We start from the raw sequence: 23,254 nt of genomic DNA, 5'->3' as shown, positions 1-23,254 counted from the left end.
ATAAATATTCAAATATGATTGCTAAAATCATGTAAAAAATGGGTTATAGCATGTATATATATATATATATATATATATATATATATATAAATCCTATATTCTACTTGAAAAAAAATCTTGAACTTCATACAATGTTACTTTATAGGAATACTCCCATATCTATCCAGTCATTCAGACCTATTTTTAGTCGCAACATCACTGATAATGAAAAATCAGAAAATTGGTTAAAGGGTACCTCTCATCAAAAAAACTTTTGATATATTATAGATTAATGTATGCAGAATAACTTTCAAATAGCATGTTATTAAAAAATATGCTTCTTTCTATTTAATTTTCCACTTTGAAAAAATGACCACTAGGGGTCTCCCTACCAGTCCTTTTTTATAGATTTCAGACTCATGCAGGAGTCCTAAATCTCAGACTGCAGCCAGAACACAGACAAACTCACCACTGCTCACTACCATGGAGCAGTGCTGAGCTTGTCTGTGTCCCGGCTGCAGTCTGAGATTAAGGACTCCAGCATAAGTCTGAAATCTATAAAAAAAAAAAAGGACTGGTAGGGAGACCCCTAGTGGTCATATTTTCAAAGTGGAAAATTAAATAGAAAGAAGCATATTTTTTAATAACATCCTATTTGAAAGTTATTCTGCATACATTAATCTATAATATATCAAAACATTTTTTGATGAAAGGGACCCTTTAAAGAAAATGCAAATAGGAGGAAACCGCAAGTGCGGACATTGTAACTGGTGTGCACAATACCTTACAGGGAAACAAGTCATTATAGTGTGTCACAGAAGAAATCAAAGAACCTATGTGCTGTAGAACTAAATATATCGTTTATGCAATTATTTGTGAGTGTAAAAGATTCTATATAGGAAGCACCATAAGACCAGTTAATGTCAGATTTAGAGAACATGTTAAATCTATTAGTACAAGAAAAGGGTCGCGACGCCTAATAGAACATGTTAATACTATACATAATGGCGACATTACAAAATTTAAATTCACAGGCGTACAGAAATTAGAACTGATAGAAGGTTTTGACAATATCAAGAGACTTCGCGAACTAGAGGCAAGATGGATACTCCGTACGCAAGCACAAGAGAAAATAGGTCTGAGTGACCGGATAGATATGGGAGTATTTCTATAAAGTAACATTGCATGAAGTTCAAGATTTTTTTCAAGTAGAATATAAGATTTATATATATATATACATGCTAGCACCCATTTTTTACATGATTTTAGCAATTATATTTGAATATTTATTGCACTGTTTTCTATTTGTATACTAATTTCCACTCACCTGTGTGTTCCACGTCACTAGAAGGGGAGTGTACTTAAGAGAGGAGTGCAAAGGTCAAGGGAAATGGTCTGTTGAAGATCCTGTGGGAAGGAAACAGCTGTCACCAGCTATCTTGCTGCGGCTGCCACCGCTATCCTGCTGTAAATATGCACAGTCTGCATTAAAGAAGAAGTTTATTCACCAAGCCGGGTGAGTGCCTTTGTTCTCTTATTCGTTGAACTGTATCCAGACTCTGCGTTTCTCCCACAAATGAGCACCACCCGATCAGCTGGTATTCCTACCGTCTGCACTCCCATAAAGAGTGATAGAATTTAATAGCGTGCAGTGCCTGCATCTTTTCAGATTCTTACCCTATTCAAACTATGTACAGGTAACACTGTTGTATAATAAAACAATGCATATTGAGTTCTGGGGAGAAGTGTTGAGAACCGAAGGGCCCAGCAGCTAAGGTATTGGGAAGATAGCCTCTGGCAACCCAATCCGCCACCAATGTGTTATGGTGCTTAAAAATGTGTTACTCATGCAGTCACAAGGATAAAGAAATTTCACGTTTACCCAGTTATGCAAACTCAGAGCATGTAAGGACATTTGAAAGTGCTACATGAACTCATCCCCTGTTGTTATTGACCATCCAGACCTGTGAAGGACATTTTAAACTACAATTCCCCAGGAACTTTCATTAGGCCTCAGTGGCCACTTCATTCGTCGGCCCTCCAGGACTGGGCGCCGAGAACTGCTGTATTTAAGAGGGGGAGTTTGTGGTGGCCCAGTACGGGAGTTGTTGCCCAGTACCCTTTCTGCCCTGTCCGGCAGCCTCCCTCCTGTGTCCCTGGGCCTCCTTGTACTTGTTTAACCCCTGTACATATGTTTTGCTGTGTATTGTGATATATAGTGTGTTGTTACTTTAAGAAATGTACCATGTGATTGTTACCCAGGAGGTATCAGTGATCAGATGATCCCAGGGGTGACCTATGGGCTCCCTGCTAGTCTCCCCCATATAAGCCCTGGGTGGAGCTAGCGCGCTCTCTTGCTTCCTGCTGAGGTTGAGTGCAGTTGAGTCCTAGTGTGTGTCCAGAGTCATTGGAGGCCTCAAGTCCAGTCTGCAGCCACAGTCAATTGCAAGTAATCTACAGTCATAGCTTTGTCAGTCATCAGTCAAGTCAAGTCAGTCCCTGTCAGCAACTGTCAAGTCAGCGTGGTCTGCATTAAATTGTACAGTCCTACTACAAGTCCCAGCAATCCCTTCAGGTCTCTGCATCACTGGTCACCTCCGTGGGCCCTGGCTGAACTGTATAGACTGTACCATCTGTCTACCCTCAGTAAAGCTATCGTTGTCCGTAACTTGGCGTCGGAGTCATTATTGCCCCCGTGCTTAGCGCAGGATCCAGCGGTATTACCTTCAGGTGGTATTGAGGATAAACCACGCCCTGGCGTCACAAACACAAGGGGTTAATGCCTTCTGCCCCTAGGGTAATGCCATCTGCCCCTTGGGTAATTCCATCTGCCCTCATCATCACACATACTGATGTTGGAACCAAATATTGGATTCTTTAACCATATTAAAAAGTAATTTCTCATTATGTTGAAGTCTCTTCCCGGGGCTCGTGCACAGAACATGCAGTGCGGCTTTTATTATAGACAGATGAACATTTTACTTCCCATAGCCGCTCCGAGTTTCTGCATTTTCCCGCACAATATTGTGTTTTTGTGCTAAGATATTAAATATTCACGCCTCCAGAGTTCTGCTCATTATCTTCTTTACAAGTGTTACGCGGAAGGCTGCAAAATGCTTCTAGCAAAGCTGTGAATGTCTACATAGGATGTCAGGGGGGACACAGCGGTGGGCAACATATATATATATATATATATATATATATATATATATATATATATAAATTACAGATATGTATGTGCTCCTACAGGGGGAGAAGTGTATTGGCTGCTCCTGGTTCAAAAGTAATCACCAATATCTATCTATATGAATAAAGAAAAAAAAAAGTATATATATATATATATATATATATATATATATATAATGAATATATATATATATATATATATATATATATGACTAGATATATAAATATATATGACTAAATATATATATATAAATATATATTACTAAATATATATAAAATATTAATATATATATATATATATATATATATATATAAAATATTTTTATATATATATATATATATATATATATATATACATATGTATATATATATATATATGACACTTATGCATGACATAGAACTTACGCATTCCATTTGAAATTGTATCCAGGCTAGACAATCCTCTATATCAATGGTCTCCAAACTGTGGACCTCCTGGTTGCAAAACTACAACTCCCAGCATGCCCGGACAGCCAAAGGCTGTCCGGGCATGCTGGGAGCTGTAGTTTTGCAACCAGGAGGTCCAAAGTTTGAGACCACTGGTTTATATGCTAAATACGTCAGCAGCAGTAATGGCATAGGGGGCAGTATGCCTGAATACTACTTACTGTTATATATATATATATATATATATATATATATATATATATATATATTCATATCATAATCATACTTGCGGAAATAAATATAAATATATATATATATATATATATATATATATATATACACCCACACACATATACATATATATAGCTAAATCAGCTCACGACCCTCAACACATGTAAAGCATCACACTGCGTACAAATAAAATATTCCCTATGTGTCCTTGTCTATGATAAGCAATAGTGTATACTGTCCTGTGTCGCCATCCAGCTGTCCGGACCGCGGAGGGTTAAGGCCGCGCAGCCCCACAGCTGTGATATGTGACGGTACAAATCTTGAGCGATTACAATAAACTCTCGCTTATAATAAAATATGTATAAGAATAGAACAGCGTGTAATAAAGCACAACTGTAAAAATGAGGTATATACAAGGGATTGTTTGCCCACTGGCAGATAGATGCCGCCTTTATGGGGCTCTGTCTCTACTTTCTGCAGGAGATGTTATCAGCCGGGAGATATGATTCCAATATACAAGAGTGTGTGTATATATATATATACACATTATTTGTGTTGTTACAGTGCCATCTAGTGGACGCTCTCCAGAATGCACCCTCACCTGGTAAAGGACAGAAACGCGTTCTGCAGATTTCTGAACTGTTACATTGTATCAAATAAAGATACAGAAATGTCTGAAATTTGTGAAACTAATTATAAATGTCTTAAAGGGTAACTCTATACCAAGCCACAGCCTGGCACACATCCTTGCTCACTCACAAATTTCCTTTATTGGCAGCCAGTGCCCCCATAATCACAGTGCCCAAATAATCCCAGTGCCCCCACAATCACAGTGCCCCCATAATCACACTGCCCCCATAATCCCACTGCCCCTATGATCACAGTGCCCCCAAAATCCCACTGCCCCCATAATCACACTGCCCCAACAATCATACTACCCCTATGATCACAGTGCCCCCATAATCACACTGCCCCCATAATCCCACTGCCCCCATAATCCCACTGCCCCCATAATCCCACTGCCCCCATGATCACACTGCCCCCATAATCACACTGCCCCCATAATCACACTGCCCCCATAATCACACTGCCCCCATAATCACACTGCCCCCATAATCACACTGCCCCCATAATCACAGTTCCCCCATAATCACAGTTCCCCCATAATCAGTGCCCCCATAATCACACTGCCCCCATAATCACACTGCCCCCATAATCACACTGCCTCCATAATCACACTGCCCCCATAATCACACTGCCCCCATAATCACAGTGCCCTTATAATCACACTGCCCCCATAATCACACTGCCCCCATAATCACAGTGCCCCTATAATCACACTGCCCCATGATCACAGTGCCCCCATAATCACACTGCACCCATAATCACACTGCCCCATTATCACACTGCCCCCATAATCACACTGCCCCCATAATCACACTGCACCCATAATCACACTGCCCCCATAATCACAGTGCCCCTATAATCACACTGCCCCCATATTCACACTGCACCCATAATCACAGTGCCCCCATAATCACAGTGCCCCCATAATCACACTGCCCCTATAATCACACTGCCCCCATAATCACACTGCCCCCATAATCACACTGCCCCCATAATCACAGTGCCCCCATAATCACAGTGCCCCCATAATCACAGTGCCCCCATAATCACAGTGCCCCCATAATCACAGTGCCCCCATAATCACAGTGCCCCCATAATCACAGTGCCCCCATAATCACAGTGCACCCATAATCACACTGCACCCATAATCACACTGCACCCATAATCACACTGCACCCATAATCACACTGCACCCATAATCACACTGCCCCCATAATCACAGTGCCCCCATAATCACACTGCCCCTATAATCCCACTGCCCCCATAATCACACTGCCCCCATAATCACAGTGCCCCCATAATCACACTGCCCCCATAATCACACTGCCCCATAATTACACTGCCCCCATAATCACACTGCCCCCATAATCACTGTGCCCCCATAATCACAGTGCCCCCATAATCACAGTGCCCCATAATCACACCGCCCCCATAATCACACCGCCCCCATAATCACACCGGCCCCATAATCACACTGCCCCCATAATCACACTGCACCCATAATCACACTGCCCCCATAATCACAGTGCCCCTATAATCACACTGCCCCCATATTCACACTGCACCCATAATCACAGTGCACCCATAATCACAGTGCCCCCATAATCACAGTGCCCCCATAATCACAGTGCCCCCATAATCACACTGCCCCCATAATCACACTGCCCCCATAATCACACTGCCCCCATAATCACACTGCCCCCATAATCACACTGCCCCCATGATCACAGTGTCCCCATAATCACAGTGCCCCCATAATCACAGTGCCCCCATAATCAAAGTGCCCTTATAATCACACTGCCCCCATAATCACACTGCCCCCATAATCACAGTGCCCCCGTAATCACACTGCCCCCGAAATCACACTGCCCCCATAATCACACTGCCCCCATAATCACACTGCCCCCATAATCACAGTGCCCCCATAATCACAGTGCCCCCATAATCACAGTGCCCGCATAATCACACTGCCCCCATAATCAGTGCCCCCATGATCACAGTGCCCCCATAATCACACTGCCCCCATAATCACACTACCCCCATAATCACACTGCCCCCATAATCAGTGCCCCCATGATCACAGTGCCCCCATAATCACACTGCCCCGATAATCACAGTGCCCTTATAATCACACTGCCCCCATAATCACAGTGCCCCCATAATCACACTGTCACCGTAATCACAGTGCCCCCGTAATCACACTGCCCCATAATCACACTGCCCCCATAATCAGTGCCCCCATAATCACAGTGCCCCTATAATCACACTGCCCCCATAATCACAGTGCCCCTATAATCACACTACCCCCATAATCACACTGCCCCCATAATCACACTGCCCGCATAATCACACTGCCCCATAATCACAGTGCCCCCATAATCACACTGCCCCATAATCACTGTGCCCCCATAATCACACTGCCCCTATGATCACATTGCCCCCATAATCACAGTGCCCCCATAATCACACTGCCCCCATAATCACACTGCCCCCATAATCACGTTGCCCACATAATCACAGTGCCCCTATAATCACACTGCCCCCATAATCACACTGCTACCATAATCACACTGCCCCCATAATCACACTGCTACCATAATCACACTGCCACCATAATCACAGTGCCCCAATAATCACACTGCCCCTATAATCACACTGCCACCATAATCACAGTGCCCCCATAATCACAGTGCCCCCATAATCACACTGCCACCATAATCACAGTGCCCCTATAATCACACTGCCACCATAATCACAGTGCCCCCATAATCACAGTGCCCCCATAATCACACTGCCCCCATAATCACAGTGCCCCCATAATCACACTGCCCCCATAATCACACTGCCCCCATAATCACACTGCCCCCATAATCACACTGCCCCCATAATCACAGTGCCCCCATAATCACAGTGCCCCCATAATCACAGTGCCCCCATAATCACACTGCCACCATAATCACAGTGCCACCATAATCACACTGCCCCATAATAACAGTGCCCCCATAATCACACTGCCCCATAATCACTGTGCCCCCATAATCACACTGCCCCTATGATCACACTGCCCCTATAATCACACTGCCCCTATAATCACACTGCCCCTATAATCACACTGCCCCTATAATCACATTGCCCCCATAATCACAGTGCCCCCATAATCACACTGCCCCCATAATCACACTGCCCCCATAATCACACTGCCCCCATAATCACAGTGCCCCTATAATCACACTGCCCCCATAATCACACTGCTACCATAATCACACTGCCCCCATAATCACACTGCCCCTATAATCACACTGCCCCTATAATCACACTGCCCCTATAATCACACTGCCCCCATAATCACACTGCCCCCGAAATCACACTGCCCCTGAAATCACACTGCCCCCATAATCACAGTGCCCCTATAATCACACTGCCTCCATAATCACACTGCCCCCATAATCACACTGCCCCCATAATCACACTGCCCCCATAATCACACTGCCCCCATAATCACAGTGCCCCCATAATCACAGTGCCCTTATAATCACACTGCCCCCATAATCACAGTGCCCTTATAATCACACTGCCCCCATAATCACACTGCCCCCATAATCACATTTCCCCTATAATCACACTGCCCTTGAAATCACAGTGCCCCCATAATCACACTGCCCCCATAATCACACTGCCCCCCCAATCACACTACCCCATAATCACAGTGCACCCACAATCACACTAACCCCATAATCACAGTGCCCCATAATCACAGTGCCCCATAATCACAGTGCCCCATAATCACAGTGCCCCATAATCACACTTCCCCCATAATCACAGTACCTCTATAATCACAGTGCCCCCATAATCACAGTGCCCCCATAATCACACTGCCCCCATAATCACACTGCCCCCATAATCACACTGCCCCCATAATCACACTGCCCCCATAATCACAGTGCCTCGATAATCACACTTCCCCCATAATCACAGTACCTCTATAATCACACTGCCCCCATAATCACATTGCCCCCATAATCACACTTCCCCCATAATCACAGTACCTCTATAATCACAGTGCCCCCATAATCACAGTGCCCCCATAATCACACTTCCCCCATAATCACAGTACCTCTATAGTCACACTGCCCCCATAATCACATTGCCCCTATAATCACACTTCCCCCATAATCACAGTACCTCTATAATCACACTGCCCCCATAATCACATTGCCCCTATAATCACACTGCCCCTGAAAGCACAGTGCCCCATATTCACAGTACCTCTATAATCACACTGCCCCTATAATCACAGTGCTCCCATTATCACACTGCCCCCATAATCACACTACCCCCATAATCACAGTGCCCCCATAATCACAGTGCCCACATAATCACACTGCCCCATAATCACACTGCCCCATAATCACACTGCCCCTATAAACACTGTGCCCCCATAATCACACTGCCCCCATAATCACACTGCCCCCATAATCACATTGCCCCTATAATCACACTGCCCCTGAAATCACAGTGCCCCCATAATCACCCTGCCCCCCAATCACACTAACCCCATAATCACAGTGCCCCATAATCACAGTGCCCCATAATCACACTTCCCCCATAATCACAGTACCTCTATGATCACAGTGCCACCATAATCACAGTGCCCCCATAATCACAGTGCCCCCATAATCACACTGCCCCCATAATCCCACTGCCCCCATAATCACACTGCCCCCACAATCACAGTGCCCCCATAATCACAGTGCCCCTATAATCACACTACCCCATAATCACACTGCCCCAATAATCACACTGCCCCAATAATCACACTGCCCCAATAATCACACTGCCCCATAATCACACTACCCCCATAATCACACTGCCCCATAATCATACTGCCCCCATAATCACAGTGCCGCCATAATCACACTGCCCCCATAATCACAGTGCCCCCATAATCACAGTGCCCCCATAATCACAGTGCCCCCATAATCACAGTGCCCCCATAATCACAGTGCCCCCATAATCACAGTGCCCCCATAATCACAGTGCCCCCATAATCGCACTGCACCCATAATCACACTGCCCCCATAATCACACTGCCCCAATAATCACAGTGCCCCCATAATCACAGTGCCCCTATAATCACACTGCCCCATAATCAAAGTGCCCCCATAATCACACTGCCCCCACAATCACACTAACCCCATAATCACACTGCCCCCATAATCACAGTACCTCTATAATCACACTGCCCCCATAATCACAGTGCCCCCATAATCACACTGCCCCCATAATCACACTGCCCCATAATCCCACTACCCCCATAATCACAGTACCCCCATAATCACACTGCCCCATAATCACACTACCCCCATAATCATACTGCCCCATAATCATACTGCCCCCATAATCACAGTGCCCCCATAAGCACACTGCCCCCATAATCAGTGCCCCCATGATCACAGTGCCCCCATAATCACACTGCCCCCATAATCACAGTGCCCCCATAATCACAGTGCCCCCATAATCACACTGCCCCCATAATCACACTGCCCCCATAATCACAGTGCCCCCATAATCACAGTGCCCCTATAATCACACTCCCCCTATAATCACACTCCCCCTATAATTACACTGCCCCCATAATCACACTGCCCCATAATCACAGTGCCCCTATAATCACAGTGCCCCTATAATCACAGTGCCCCTATAATCACACTGCCCCATGATCACAGTGCCCCCATAATCACAGTGCCCCCATAATCACACTGCACCCATAATCACACTGCCCCCATAATCACAGTGCCCCTATAATCACACTGCCCCCATAATCACACTGCACCCATAATCACATTGCACCCATAATCACAGTGCCCCCATAATCACACTGCCCCCATAATCACACTGCCCCCATAATCACACTGCCCCCATAATCACACTGCCCCCATAATCACAGTGCCCCCATAATCACAGTGCCCCCATAATCACAGTGCCCCCATAATCACAGTGCCCCCATAATCACAGTGCCCCCATAATCACAGTGCCCCCATAATCACACTGCCCCCTTAATCACAGTGCCTCATAATCAAACCGCCCCCATAATCACACCGCCCCCATAATCACACTACCCCCATAATCACACTGCCCCCATAATCACACTGCCCCCATAATCACACTGCCCCCATAATCACACTGCCCCCATGATCACAGTGCCCCCATAATCACAGTGCCCCCATAATCACAGTGCCCCCATAATCACAGTGCCCCCATAATCAAAGTGCCCTTATAATCACACTGCCCCCATAATCACACTGCCCCCATAATCACACTGCCCCCATAATCACACTGCCCCCATAATCACACTGCCCCCGTAATCACACTGCCCCCGTAATCACACTGCCCCCGTAATCACACTGCCCCCGTAATCACACTGCCCCCGTAATCACTCTGCCCCCATAATCACACTGCCCCCATAATCACAGTGCCCCCATAATCACACTGCCCCCATAATCACACTGCCCCCATAATCACACTGCCCCCACAATCAGTGCCCCCATGATCACAGTGCCCCTATAATCACACTGCCCCCATAATCACACTACCCCCATAATCACACTGCCCCCATAATCAGTGCCCCCATGATCACAGTGCCCCCATAATCACACTGCCCCCATAATCACAGTGCCCTTATAATCACAGTGCCCCCATAATCACAGTGCCCCCATAATCACAGTGCACCCATAATCACACTGCACCCATAATCACACTGCACCCATAATCACACTGCACCCATAATCACACTGCACCCATAATCACACTGCACCCATAATCACACTGCCCCCATAATCACAGTGCCCCCATAATCACACTGCCCCCATAATCAGACTGCCCCTATAATCCCACTGCCCCCATAATCACACTGCCCCCATAATCACAGTGCCCCCATAATCACACTGCCCCCATAATCACACTGCCCCATAATCACACTGCCCCCATAATCACTGTGCCCCCATAATCACAGTGCCCCCATAATCACAGTGCCCCATAATCACACCGCCCCCATAATCACACCGGCCCCATAATCACACTGCCCCCATAATCACACTGCACCCATAATCACACTGCCCCCATAATCACAGTGCCCCTATAATCACACTGCCCCCATATTCACACTGCACCCATAATCACAGTGCACCCATAATCACAGTGCCCCCATAATCACAGTGCCCCCATAATCACAGTGCCCCCATAATCACAGTGCCCCCATAATCACACTGCCCCCAAAATCACACTGCCCCCATAATCACACTGCCCCCATGATCACAGTGTCCCCATAATCACAGTGCCCCCATAATCACAGTGCCCCCATAATCAAAGTGCCCTTATAATCACACTGCCCCCATAATCACACTGCCCCCATAATCACAGTGCCCCCGTAATCACACTGCCCCCGTAATCACACTGCCCCCATAATCACACTGCCCCCATAATCACACTGCCCCCATAATCACAGTGCCCCCATAATCACAGTGCCCCCATAATCACACTGCCCCCATAATCAGTGCCCCCATGATCACAGTGCCCCCATATTCACACTGCCCCCATAATCACACTACCCCCATAATCACACTACCCCCATAATCACACTGCCCCCATAATCAGTGCCCCCATGATCACAGTGCCCCCATAATCACACTGCCCCGATAATCACAGTGCCCTTATAATCACACTGCCCCCATAATCACAGTGCCCCCATAATCACACTGCCACCGTAATCACAGTGCCCCCGTAATCACACTGCCCCATAATCACACTGCCCCCATAATCACACTACCCCCATAATCACAGTGCCCCTATAATCACACTGCCCCCATAATCACAGTGCCCCTATAATCACACTACCCCCATAATCACACTGCCCCCATAATCTCACTGCCCCTATGATCACACTGCCCGCATAATCACACTGCCCCATAATCACAGTGCCCCCATAATCACACTGCCCCATAATCACTGTGCCCCCATAATCACACTGCCCCTATGATCACACTGCCCCTATAATCACACTGCCCCTATAATCACACTGCCCCTATAATCACACTGCCCCTATAATCACACTGCCCCCATAATCACAGAGCCCCCATAATCACACTGCCCCTATAATCACACTGCCCCTATAATCACATTGCCCCCATAATCACAGTGCCCCCATAATCACACTGCCCCCATAATCACACTGCCCCCATAATCACACTGCCCCCATAATCACAGTGCCCCTATAATCACACTGCCCCCATAATCACACAGCTACCATAATCACACTGCCCCCATAATCACACTGCTACCATAATCACACTGCCACCATAATCACAGTGCCCCCATAATCACAGTGCCCTTATAATCACACTGCCCCCATAATCACACTGCCCCCATAATCACAGTGCCCTTATAATCACACTGCCCCCATAATCACATTTCCCCTATAATCACACTGCCCTTGAAATCACAGTGCCCCCATAATCACACTGCCCCCATAATCACACTGCCCCCCCAATCACACTACCCCATAATCACAGTGCACCCACAATCACACTAACCCCATAATCACAGTGCCCCATAATCACAGTGCCCCATAATCACAGTGCCCCATAATCACAGTGCCCCATAATCACACTTCCCCCATAATCACAGTACCTCTATAATCACAGTGCCCCCATAATCACAGTGCCCCCATAATCACACTGCCCCCATAATCACACTGCCCCCATAATCACACTGCCCCCATAATCACACTGCCCCCATAATCACAGTGCCTCGATAATCACACTTCCCCCATAATCACAGTACCTCTATAATCACACTGCCCCCATAATCACATTGCCCCCATAATCACACTGCCCCCGAAATCACAGTGCCCCATAATCACACTTCCCCCATAATCACAGTACCTCTATAATCACAGTGCCCCCATAATCACAGTGCCCCCATAATCACACTTCCCCCATAATCACAGTACCTCTATAGTCACACTGCCCCCATAATCACATTGCCCCTATAATCACACTTCCCCCATAATCACAGTACCTCTATAATCACACTGCCCCCATAATCACATTGCCCCTATAATCACACTGCCCCTGAAAGCACAGTGCCCCATATTCACAGTACCTCTATAATCACACTGCCCCTATAATCACAGTGCTCCCATTATCACACTGCCCCCATAATCACACTACCCCCATAATCACAGTGCCCCCATAATCACAGTGCCCACATAATCACACTGCCCCATAATCACACTGCCCCATAATCACACTGCCCCTATAAACACTGTGCCCCCATAATCACACTGCCCCCATAATCACACTGCCCCCATAATCACATTGCCCCTATAATCACACTGCCCCTGAAATCACAGTGCCCCCATAATCACCCTGCCCCCCAATCACACTAACCCCATAATCACAGTGCCCCATAATCACAGTGCCCCATAATCACACTTCCCCCATAATCACAGTACCTCTATGATCACAGTGCCACCATAATCACAGTGCCCCCATAATCACAGTGCCCCCATAATCACACTGCCCCCATAATCCCACTGCCCCCATAATCACACTGCCCCCACAATCACAGTGCCCCCATAATCACAGTGCCCCTATAATCACACTACCCCATAATCACACTGCCCCAATAATCACACTGCCCCAATAATCACACTGCCTCAATAATCACACTGCCCCATAATCACACTACCCCCATAATCACACTGCCCCATAATCATACTGCCCCCATAATCACAGTGCCGCCATAATCACACTGCCCCCATAATCACAGTGCCCCCATAATCACAGTGCCCCCATAATCACAGTGCCCCCATAATCACAGTGCCCCCATAATCACAGTGCCCCCATAATCACAGTGCCCCCATAATCACAGTGCCCCCATAATCGCACTGCACCCATAATCACACTGCCCCCATAATCACACTGCCCCAATAATCACAGTGCCCCCATAATCACAGTGCCCCTATAATCACACTGCCCCATAATCAAAGTGCCCCCATAATCACACTGCCCCCACAATCACACTAACCCCATAATCACACTGCCCCCATAATCACAGTACCTCTATAATCACACTGCCCCCATAATCACAGTGCCCCCATAATCACACTGCCCCCATAATCACACTGCCCCATAATCCCACTACCCCCATAATCACAGTACCCCCATAATCACACTGCCCCATAATCACACTACCCCCATAATCATACTGCCCCATAATCATACTGCCCCCATAATCACAGTGCCCCCATAAGCACACTGCCCCCATAATCAGTGCCCCCATGATCACAGTGCCCCCATAATCACACTGCCCCCATAATCACAGTGCCCCCATAATCACACTGCCCCCATAATCACACTGCCCCCATAATCACAGTGCCCCCATAATCACAGTGCCCCTATAATCACACTCCCCCTATAATCACACTCCCCCTATAATCACACTCCCCCTATAATTACACTGCCCCCATAATCACACTGCCCCATAATCACAGTGCCCCTATAATCACAGTGCCCCTATAATCACAGTGCCCCTATAATCACAGTGCCCCATGATCACAGTGCCCCCATAATCACAGTGCCCCCATAATCACACTGCACCCATAATCACACTGCCCCCATAATCACAGTGCCCCTATAATCACACTGCCCCCATAATCACACTGCACCCATAATCACATTGCACCCATAATCACAGTGCCCCCATAATCACACTGCCCCCATAATCACACTGCCCCCATAATCACAGTGCCCCCATAATCACACTGCCCCCATAATCACAGTGCCCCCATAATCACAGTGCCCCCATAATCACAGTGCCCCCATAATCACAGTGCCCCCATAATCACAGTGCCCCCATAATCACAGTGCCCCCATAATCACAGTGCCCCCATAATCACACTGCCCCCTTAATCACAGTGCCTCATAATCAAACCGCCCCCATAATCACACCGCCCCCATAATCACACCGCCCCCATAATCACACTACCCCCATAATCACACTGCCCCCATAATCACACTGCCCCCATAATCACACTGCCCCCATAATCACACTGCCCCCATGATCACAGTGCCCCCATAATCACAGTGCCCCCATAATCACAGTGCCCCCATAATCACAGTGCCCCCATAATCACAGTGCCCCCATAATCAAAGTGCCCTTATAATCACACTGCCCCCATAATCACACTGCCCCCATAATCACACTGCCCCCATAATCACACTGCCCCCATAATCACACTGCCCCCGTAATCACACTGCCCCCGTAATCACACTGCCCCCGTAATCACACTGCCCCCGTAATCACACTGCCCCCGTAATCACACTGCCCCCGTAATCACACTGCCCCCGTAATCACAGTGCCCCCATAATCACACTGCCCCCATAATCACACTGCCCCCATAATCACACTGCCCCCACAATCAGTGCCCCCATGATCACAGTGCCCCTATAATCACACTGCCCCCATAATCACACTACCCCCATAATCACACTGCCCCCATAATCAGTGCCCCCATGATCACAGTGCCCCCATAATCACAGTGCCCTTATAATCACAGTGCCCCCATAATCACAGTGCCCCCATAATCACAGTGCACCCATAATCACACTGCACCCATAATCACACTGCACCCATAATCACACTGCACCCATAATCACACTGCACCCATAATCACACTGCCCCCATAATCACAGTGCCCCCATAATCACACTGCCCCCATAATCAGACTGCCCCTATAATCCCACTGCCCCCATAATCACACTGCCCCCATAATCACAGTGCCCCCATAATCACACTGCCCCCATAATCACACTGCCCCATAATCACACTGCCCCCATAATCACTGTGCCCCCATAATCACAGTGCCCCCATAATCACAGTGCCCCATAATCACACCGCCCCCATAATCACACCGGCCCCATAATCACACTGCCCCCATAATCACACTGCACCCATAATCACACTGCCCCCATAATCACAGTGCCCATATAATCACACTGCCCCCATATTCACACTGCACCCATAATCACAGTGCACCCATAATCACAGTGCCCCCATAATCACAGTGCCCCCATAATCACAGTGCCCCCATAATCACAGTGCCCCCATAATCACACTGCCCCCAAAATCACACTGCCCCCATAATCACACTGCCCCCATGATCACAGTGTCCCCATAATCACAGTGCCCCCATAATCACAGTGCCCCCATAATCAAAGTGCCCTTATAATCACACTGCCCCCATAATCACACTGCCCCCATAATCACAGTGCCCCCGTAATCACACTGCCCCCTTAATCACACTGCCCCCATAATCACACTGCCCCCATAATCACACTGCCCCCATAATCACAGTGCCCCCATAATCACAGTGCCCCCATAATCACACTGCCCCCATAATCAGTGCCCCCATGATCACAGTGCCCCCATATTCACACTGCCCCCATAATCACACTACCCCCATAATCACACTACCCCCATAATCACACTGCCCCCATAATCAGTGCCCCCATGATCACAGTGCCCCCATAATCACACTGCCCCGATAATCACAGTGCCCTTATAATCACACTGCCCCCATAATCACAGTGCCCCCATAATCACACTGCCACCGTAATCACAGTGCCCCCGTAATCACACTGCCCCATAATCACACTGCCCCCATAATCACAGTGCCCCTATAATCACACTGCCCCCATAATCACAGTGCCCCTATAATCACACTACCCCCATAATCACACTGCCCCCATAATCTCACTGCCCCTATGATCACACTGCCCGCATAATCACACTGCCCCATAATCACAGTGCCCCCATAATCACACTGCCCCATAATCACTGTGCCCCCATAATCACACTGCCCCTATGATCACACTGCCCCTATAATCACACTGCCCCTATAATCACACTGCCCCTATAATCACACTGCCCCCATAATCACAGAGCCCCCATAATCACACTGCCCCTATAATCACACTGCCCCTATAATCACATTGCCCCCATAATCACAGTGCCCCCATAATCACACTGCCCCCATAATCACACTGCCCCCATAATCACACTGCCCCCATAATCACAGTGCCCCTATAATCACACTGCCCCCATAATCACACAGCTACCATAATCACACTGCCCCCATAATCACACTGCTACCATAATCACACTGCCACCATAATCACAGTGCCCCCATAATCACAGTGCCCCCATAATCACAGTGCCCCCATAATCACACTGCCACCATAATCACAGTGCCACCATAATCACACTGCCCCATAATAACAGTGCCCCCATAATCACACTGCCCCATAATCACTGTGCCCCCATAATCACACTGCCCCTATGATCACACTGCCCCCATAATCACACTGCCCCTATAATCACACTGCCCCTATAATCACACTGCCCCTATAATCACACTGCCCCTATAATCACATTGCCCCCATAATCACAGTGCCCCCATAATCACACTGCCCCCATAATCCCACTGCCCCCATAATCACAGTGCCCCTATAATCACACTGCCCCCATAATCACACTGCTACCATAATCACACTGCCCCCATAATAACACTGCCACCACAATCACACTGCTACCATAATCACACTGCCACCATAATCACAGTGCCCCAATAATCACACTGCCCCTATAATCACACTGCCACCATAATCACAGTGCCCCCATAATCACAGTGCCCCCATAATCACACTGCCACCATAATCACAGTGCCCCTATAATCACACTGCCACCATAATCACAGTGCCCCCATAATCACAGTGCCCCCATAATCACACTGCCCCCATAATCACACTGCCCCCATAATCACACTGCCCCCATAATCACAGTGCCCCATAATCACACTGCCCCCATAATCACACTGCCCCCATAATCACACTGCCCCCATAATCAAAGTGCCCTTATAATCACACTGCCCCCATAATCACACTGCCCCCATAATCACAGTGCCCCCGTAATCACACTGCCCCCGTAATCACACTGCCCCCATAATCACACTGCCCCCATAATCACAGTGCCCCCATAATCACAGTGCCCCCATAATCACAGTGCCCCCATAATCACAGTGCCCCCATAATCACACTGCCCCCATAATCAGTGCCCCCATGATCACAGTGCCCCCATAATCACACTGCCCCCATAATCACACTACCCCCATAATCACACTGCCCCCATAATCAGTGCCCCCATGATCACAGTGCCCCCATAATCACACTGCCCCGATAATCACAGTGCCCTTATAATCACACTGCCCCCATAATCACAGTGCCCCCATAATCACACTGCCACCGTAATCACAGTGCCCCCGTAATCACACTGCCCCATAATCACACTGCCCCCATAATCAGTGCCCCCATAATCACAGTGCCCCTATAATCACACTGCCCCCATAATCACAGTGCCCCTATAATCACACTACCCCCATAATCACACTGCCCCCATAATCTCACTGCCCCTATGATCACACTGCCCGCATAATCACACTGCCCCATAATCACAGTGCCCCCATAATCACACTGCCCCATAATCACTATGCACCCATAATCACACTGCCCCTATGATCACACTGCCCCTATAATCACACTGCCCCTATAATCACACTGCCCCTATAATCACAGTTCCCCCATAATCACAGAGCCCCCATAATCACACTGCCCCTATAATCACACTGCCCCTATAATCACACTGCCCCCATAATCACAGTGCCCCCATAATCACACTGCCCCCATAATCACACTGCCCCCATAATCACACTGCCCCCATAATCACAGTGCCCCCATAATCACAGTGCCCCTATAATCACACTGCCCCCATAATCACACTGCTACCATAATCACACTGCCCCCATAATCACACTGCTACCATAATCACACTGCCCCAATAATCACACTGCCCCTATAATCACACTGCCACCATAATCACAGTGCCCCCATAATCACAGTGCCCCCATAATCACAGTGCCCCCATAATCACACTGCCACCATAATCACAGTGCCACCATAATCACACTGCCCCATAATAACAGTGCCCCCATAATCACACTGCCCCATAATCACTGTGCCCCCATAATCACACTGCCCCTATGATCACACTGCCCCCATAATCACACTGCCCCTATAATCACACTGCCCCTATAATCACACTGCCCCTATAATCACACTGCCCCTATAATCACACTGCCCCTATAATCACACTGCCCCTATAATCACATTGCCCCCATAATCACAGTGCCCCCATAATCACACTGCCCCCATAATCACACTGCCCCCATAATCACACTGCCCCCATAATCACAGTGCCCCTATAATCACACTGCCCCCATAATCACACTGCTACCATAATCACACTGCTACCATAATCACACTGCCACCACAATCACACTGCTACCATAATCACACTGCCACCATAATCACAGTGCCCCAATAATCACACTGCCCCTATAATCACACTGCCACCATAATCACAGTGCCCCCATAATCACAGTGCCCCCATAATCACACTGCCACCATAATCACAGTGCCCCTATAATCACACTGCCACCATAATCACAGTGCCCCCATAATCACACTGCCCCCATAATCACACTGCCCCCATAATCACACTGCCCCCATAATCACACTGCCCCCATAATCACAGTGCCCCATAATCACACTGCCCCCATAATCACACTGCCCCCATAATCACACTGCCCCTATAATCACACTGCCCCCGAAATCACACTGCCCCCATAATCACACTGCCCCCATAATCACACTGCCCCCTGAAATCACACTACCCCCACAATCACACTAACCCCATAATCACACTGCCCCTGAAATCACACTGCCCCTATGATCACACTGCCCCCATAATCACAGTGCCCCTATAATCACACTGCCTCCATAATCACACTGCCCCCATAATCACACTGCCCCCATAATCACACTGCCCCCTTAATCACACTGCCCCCATAATCACAGTGCCCCCATAATCACAGTGCCCTTATAATCACACTGCCCCCATAATCACAGTGCCCTTATAATCACACTGCCCCCATAATCACACTGCCCCCATAATCACATTTCCCCTATAATCACACTGCCCCTGAAATCACAGTGCCCCCATAATCACACTGCCCCCATAATCACACTGCCCCCCCAATCACACTAACCCCATAATCACAGTGCCCCCACAATCACACTAACCCCATAATCACAGTGCCCCATAATCACAGTGCCCCATAATCACAGTGCCCCATAATCACACTTCCCCCATAATCACAGTACCTCTATAATCACAGTACCTCTATAATCACAGTGCCCCCATAATCACAGTGCCCCCATAATCACAGTGCCCCCATAATCACACTGCCCCCATAATCACACTGCCCCCATAATCACAGTGCCTCCATAATCACACTTCCCCCATAATCACAGTACCTCTATAATCACACTGCCCCCATAATCACATTGCCCCCATAATCACACTGCCCCCGAAATCACAGTGCCCCATAATCACACTTCCCCCATAATCACAGTACCTCTATAATCACAGTGCCCCCATAATCACAGTGCCCCCATAATCACACTTCCCCCATAATCACAGTACCTCTATAATCACACTGCCCCCATAATCACATTGCCCCTATAATCACACTTCCCCCATAATCACAGTACCTCTATAATCACACTGCCCCCATAATCACATTGCCCCTATAATCACACTGCCCCTGAAAGCACAGTGCCCCATATTCACAGTACCTCTATAATCACACTGCCCCTATAATCACAGTGCCCCCATTATCACACTGCCCCCATTATCACACTACCCCCATAATCACAGTGCCCCCATAATCATAGTGCCCACATAATCACACTGCCCCATAATCACACTGCCCCATAATCACACTACCCCTGAAATCACACTGCCCCTATAAACACTGTGCCCCCATAATCACACTGCCCCCATAATCACACTGCCCCCATAATCACATTGCCCCTATAATCACACTGCCCCTGAAATCACAGTGCCCCCATAATCACCCTGCCCCCCCCAATCACACTAACCCCATAATCACAGTGCCCCATAATCACACTTCCCCCATAATCACAGTACCTCTATGATCACAGTGCCCCCATAATCACAGTGCCCCCATAATCACAGTGCCCCCATAATCACAGTGCCCCCATAATCACACTGCCCCCATAATCACACTGCCCCCATAATCACACTGCCCCCATAATCACAGTGCACCCATAATCACACTGCCCCCATAATCACACTGCCCCCATAATCACAGTGCCCCCATAATTACCCTGCCCCCCACAATCACACTAACCCCATAATCACAGTGCCCCATAATCACACTTCCCCCATAATCACAGTACCTCTATGATCACAGTGCCCCCATAATCACAGTGCCCCCATAATCACACTGCCCCCATAATCACACTGCCTCCATAATCACACTTCCCCCATAATCACAGTACCTCTATAATCACACTGCCCCCATAATCACAGTGCCCCCATAATCACAGTGCCCCCATAATCACAGTGCTCCCATAATCACAGTGCTCCCATAATCACAGTGCTCCCATAATCACACTGCCCCAATCATCACAGTGCCCCCATAATCACACTGCCCCCATAATCACACTGCCCCCATAATCACAGTGCCCCCATAATCACAGTGCCCCCATAATCACTGTGCCCCTATAATCCCACTGCCCCATAATCAAAGTGCCCCCATAATCACACTGCCCCAATAATCAAAGTGCCCTGCATAATCACAGTGCCCCCACAATCACACTAAACCCATAATCACAGTGCCCCCATAATCCCACTGCCCCCATAATCACAGTGCCCCCATAATCCCACTGCCCCCATAATCACACTGCCCCCATAATCACAGTGCCCCCATAATCACAGTGCCCCATAATCACACTGCCCCAATAATCACACTGCCCCAATAATCACACTGCCCCAATAATCACACTGCCCCATAATCACACTACCCCCATAATCACACTGCCCCATAATCATACTGCCCCCATAATCACAGTGCCGCCATAATCACACTGCCCCCATAATCACACTGCCCCCATAATCACAGTGCCCCCATAATCACAGTGCCCCCATAATCACAGTGCCCCCATAATCGCACTGCACTCATAATCACACTGCCCCCATAATCACACTGCCCCAATAATCACAGTGCCCCCATAATCACAGTGCCCCTATAATCACACTGCCCCATAATCAAAGTGCCCCCATAATCACACTACCCCAATAATCAAAGTGCCCCCATAATCACACTGCCCCCACAATCACACTAACCCCATAATCACACTGCCCCCATAATAACAGTACCTCTATAATCACACTGCCCCCATAATCACAGTGCCCCCATAATCACACTGCCCCCATAATCACACTGCCCCATAATCACACTACCCCCATAATCATACTGCCCCATAATCATACTGCCCCCATAATCACAGTGCCCCCATAAGCACACTGCCCCCATAATCAGTGCCCCCATAATCACACTGCCCCCATAATCACAGTGCCCCCATAATCACACTGCCCCCATAATCACACTGCCCCCATAATCACAGTGCCCCCATAATCACAGTGCCCCCATAATCACAGTGCCCCCATAATCACAGTGCCCCTATAATCACAGTGCCCCTATAATCACACTCCCCCTATAATCACACTCTCCCTATAATCACACTCCCCCTATAATCACACT

This window comes from Hyla sarda, chromosome 8, assembly GCF_029499605.1.
Source record: "Hyla sarda isolate aHylSar1 chromosome 8, aHylSar1.hap1, whole genome shotgun sequence".
Classification (NCBI taxonomy): Eukaryota; Metazoa; Chordata; class Amphibia; order Anura; family Hylidae; genus Hyla; species Hyla sarda.
This window is presented reverse-complemented; position numbering follows the sequence as displayed.